We start from the raw sequence: 5,502 nt of genomic DNA on the forward strand, positions 1-5,502 counted from the left end.
GATTGTTTATATAATCGGTTGTTTAGAAATGGAGAATTAAGCAATTGATACATGTTGTATCCCACTTCCATCTTAGGTGGTAATTGTTTAGGCTCTTGGAATAATTCTTTATATGATTACACAATCTCATATCATTGAAATTTCTTGTATTTATTAAATTCCTTTAATTCTCCTTATTCACTTCTTTCTTTATTTTGACTCAAGAAGAGCAATACAAAGTTCTTACTTAAGCTAATTAGTTTCTTGGCTTGGTTGGCACTTACCAAAGAGATATTGGATTTACCTTTTCATGCATTAAGCATGAAATGATGATGAGGGATTCATTTTCTCTCCGCATGAACACCATATCCCTCATGTACACATAGAGGTTTCTAAATACTGCACCACACACATCATGTTGCACCACATCTACATCCACCTCTTTACAGTAGGAAACACATATGGGAAACTTTACCTTCTAGTACATAGTGATTCTAATATCTTCATCCTTATTTAACCATCCTAATGGGCATGGGAAAGGATGGTCATGAAATTCCAAACCAAACTTGCTTACTAAACATATGCTATGAGGTTTACCCATAACTAAAGTTGAATAATGTGTTCATCTTTCTCTTCTTGACTTGGATCTTGATGAAAAAGAGTTTAGAAATCTCCTTCTTATCACTTGTATGGATTGATGTGTAATATGTAACAACCCGAGGTTAAATTTCCATGTAAATAAATAATGCATGGATATTATGAAAGCAAAAATAAAACCAAGGTCATGGGACACACATGCCAAGCTGAATGAGGGGTACAAAATTACATTGGGATCCACTTGTGGTTACTAATTTAATGGATATGGAAATTAGCATTGGCAAGAGGCAAAAGGAAATAAATGGAAAATTAATTATTATAGACCAGCAACGACATGAGACAAAAATGAAAGACAAATAAAGGAAAACCAAAGAAATTCCACTTCAATAGGTGGGGAAGAGGAAGAGACAAGAAAAGGAGAAAAAGAGTAAAATAATATGCATGCAAGTAAAAATGAAGGAAAAGGAAAAAGAAAAGAAAATGAAAATTGAAGAGACAACATTCTAGCATTCTCTTCTGGTGAAAAAGAGGAAGAAGCTACAACAACACTACAAAACTTGAGCACAAGGAACACAAGCAAGACACAAGCAAGGAGAGTGAGGAGTGAAATAAGAGTTTGTGTGCCAGCCAAGAAGAAGTTTTGGAAAACAACTAGCAAGGGAAGGAAGGAACATCGAAAAGAGTAACCATCAGGAGAATTTTTGTAGTTAACAGTGTGCATGTTTGATTATCTTGATGGGATTTTAATTCATGGTTCATGCATTGGTTTTTTGGTTATTTTGTTATCATTGGCATGTATATTTTCCTAGATTGACAATCATGTATAGCTTTTCCTTATGCCATTTCCTAGATAGCGATTATGTGGTGGGTTCCTTGTTTGGTTGAGCTTTGGATTGCCAATATATTTCGGATCCTGGTTGAGGTGGTCCCAAGAAAATCCCAAGGGTTGAGAGTGGATATGGTTTTCTTTGGGTAATCTCTTGACAGGTAGGTGGAGATAGGGAAATTCCTCCGAGTATGGTGAAAAAATTATTAGGCATTCAATATTGTAATGGTTTGGGTGATTTCTGGACCCGGTGTTGGGTGAAATCACTGTAGCTTAAGGGTGGAGGTGGTTTCCTCTAGATTCTCTGTTTGGTTATGTTTTGATTTATCCCATGTAACCCCAAATTTAGGCTTGTAATATGACAAAGGGGTGATCGGTTTCGAAGAGAGAATTGGTTTAGTCCCAATCTATGGTTTGGTGGTATGTGGAAGTCCTTGACTTGGTTGGTATCATGCCTATGTTAATATGTGTTAATCTTTAATGAGATCAATGAGCACAAGTATTGGCTTGTTGTGTTGATTATGTGGTTGGTTTGTCACAACTCCATTATGGTTAAACTCTTGTTACATGCATGATAGATTTCTTATTATATGATGTACTTTGTTATTGATCTATTTCATGGTTTGATAGGCTCTTGGATAATTTGTATGATGCATGAGCTAATATGTGTTTACTGCAACTAGTAAAAGAGGGTAGCAAGCCATATTTGTGAACAAATCATGAAACTAATGAAATATTGAATAAACTATGTATCCAAACCTACATGCACCTTGGTCACATCATTCTTGTAAAAATGATTAACTTGTATCAAGAAATCTTGAGTAAGAACATAACTTAGAACATAAACTAAAGATCGAGGAACCTTTTTGATGGAGTTCTGAATAGTTTTGGACAGTTCTGGGTAGTTGGTTGAATGTTGGCCTTAAAAAGCCTGGAACAAGTCTATGGTTGCACTGTCTGAATGAGAAAATGTCAGCTCTGGCCCCATTGAGGATAGGTTATGCATGTGGATGGATGTCTCAGGCCGCACTGACATGCTTGCATGCGTGCAACTGGGTTTTGATCTAGGTTAAAGATCGGTCAAGCTCAGGAAAATGATCACCAGGGGAAGTTAGGTTGATGGTAGCTTGACCATGTGTTTGTGGGTGGTTGAAACAAGTTTTGGACAAGTGGACCCCATTTCCATAACTGCATCTTGGAAGTTGGGTCATGCATAGTAAATCTCAGCTCATATTTACCCTGGTAAGTATGTTAAAGTGGGTAATGTGAGGTGGGGTGTTACATAATAGAAACTATATTATTGCCTTCTCTTTTTCATCTCTTCTTTACCTTCTTGTAGGAAGAACCTTATTGGTCTCTCTATTTGGAACCATTTGGTTGTATTTTCTTCTTATATATCTCTAGTCAATAATGTATTTGCATGTAGGCCTTATTAATGGTCCTAGGCTTAAATAGTTTCTCTTTCCTATGTAAATGATTGTGGAGAGAACCCAAATACTTAAGGAATACACAAGTCCTTGGGAAATATTCCCAACATAATTACCTTTTTTGAAACTCAATGTTTTACTCTTCTACTCTTTTCCCTTCCTTTTGCAAGAAGTAATTCCAATGGATCCTTAAGTACTAATTGTACCAAATACAATAAAATTCGTACTTAATGGTGGTTTCAAATATCTATGACGTAGTTACTAATGGAACACCCTCTAATGTAAGTACATATATCGGGTTTTCTTGTGAATTTTGGGTGTGGCCTTCTATATTTAGTAAGGAAAGTGATATCTTCTTCTATTACCCTATGTTATGCACATTGAAATATACTTCTAACTATTGAAATAATTGACTCAAATTTGCACATCCGATATCCACCTTAGTAGGGTTAATGTTGACTTTTTCTTCCAAGTTGACTAAAGAATGGCACTATGTTATTTTAGAACTTAATCTCTCCTTTTATACCTCCTTTATCTCCTCTATATCTCTAGGTTTCCCATTAGATCCAATGCCTAAGTTAGAGTTTCCAATCTACATAAAAGTTCCAATCCCTTTCTAGAGCTAGCATTAATATCATCATATTGAGTGAGATGTCAAAGACTTGTGCTTCTAGTTTTTTAATATCTCCTCCAAGTCATTATTTGGATTTATAAAATATTTATATAACCTATCTAGGGTTTAAGCCTTCTTTCTTGTGTCATTTTTTGGATCTTGCAATATCTTACAAAAATCCCCAAGAAAAAACTTATGTGTTACCTATGTGATATGTAAAATAAAATGGGTATTTTAGTATCCAATTTGTCACAATGAATCTTACAATTTACTATAAAATATTACAACATTATCCTATATCATAAAGCATGTATTTATTATAAAGACATAATATTATAAGTATGGTATTCAAAATACTAAAATAAACTAAGAATGTGTGGAATAAGATATAATAATAGAATAACCACATCATACACACAATGAATGGAATATATACCCTAGGAAACCCAATAAAGGAAAACCTAGCTAGAAGTTTAGGACACTGCCTTTCTCTTTTCTTCTCAAGTAGAATGAAAAAAAAAAATGGACTCACAATGGAGTTACAATAGAGATTGTAGCCTACAAGGTCTTCTACTTTTAATTTTCTCATAATATCCCACTCCTTTGAAATGGTAATTTATTGACCAACAAATATATAATGATAGGAATGAAGCCCCTTCTCCTTGTGGTTCTGTCTTTAACATGTCATAATAGTTGTTTAAGTTTATCTTTAGAGTTTTTTCATGCCTTAACTCTTTATTACGATTAGAGTTCTGGACCCTCTATATTTTTCATAAGATTCCACGTGTGTGAGCAATGGTAGTTAACATGGCATCTACTTAGTATTTTGGTGGCCAAAACATTTTTCAACTTGTGGGAGGAATAAATTCCTCATACGAAATCTAATTGATGTGATATTTGGATCATTAGAATATATTTACAAGTATAACAATGCATAGTTATATGAAATTTATTCACAAAATTTTAACTCCAAAAATAGTCTTTTAATTATTGATTTTAGATCCTAATTTTTTAGGACACGAAATCACCAAAACGGGATTTTCCCTTAAAATGGGCCTTATAAATATAGGTTCCTAAGTTTTCACTCAAAAGGTACCAAATAAATGATAATTTATATAGTGGCCCATTTCAAATCAATACTCCCACTTACCATCCACCTTCATTATCCTATTCTACATTTTCACCCACTCACCACATTTTTCATATTCTATTGATTCTGCTCTCCCATTGCAACTATGTAGCAATGCCAAATAAATCATCTCATGTGGGGTTTTTAAACAACAAAGCGAGATGTATATGATGTTACAGAAAGATTGAGGGCTTGTAGAATGAGCATATCTAACATGGGCATACAAAATCCACGCCAAGAATCACTATAGAAGTCAATAATTTGAGTCTAAATGTTGAGAATGTAATTACTTGGCTATCTTAGAAATATGAGGAACATTATGATAGGTTGATAGATACAAAAATAAGAGTTATAGTGACAAAGAACTTGATAGGAGAAGAATAATGAAAAATATAGTATATATCAGAGAATCTAGAAACCTCAAGAGTGTAATTGATAGAATTCGAAGCAAGTTTCCCAAAACTTCTACCTCATAAGCTAAATCAAGCATCGGCAATCATTCAAAGATTAGATTATGGGAATGAAGAGGAATATGTTGATGGAGGGTGGATGATGTAATCCTAAAGTTTAAAAGGAAAAAAATGTAGACACTAATTATGGCTGTGTAGATGACACTTCAATTTTTTTATTTTTTTGGGGTTAAAATGTATGCTTTTCACTTTTATAAAAGGCTAAGATATAAAGAAGTTTCCCTGTCAAAGATATATATATAATTGAATGCCTTTGATATTCATAAACATTTGTATTTTCCACCATGGGGCTATGATTTTTGATATTCTCATACGAATAATCATTTTCATAAAAGAACAATGAAGAGTACCTCTACAATTAAGAAGGAGAACCTCAATTTTAACAAAAACGAGTATCCTTCAAATTTCATTTTATTTTTTCCATCCACATATTAGCTTAAAATTGTTACAATATGTTTTTT

This window comes from Pinus tabuliformis, chromosome 8 (genome assembly GCF_031772625.1).
Source record: "Pinus tabuliformis cultivar Carrire ecotype Pingquan chromosome 8, CPIR1, whole genome shotgun sequence".
NCBI classification, from domain to species: domain Eukaryota; kingdom Viridiplantae; phylum Streptophyta; class Pinopsida; order Pinales; family Pinaceae; genus Pinus; species Pinus tabuliformis.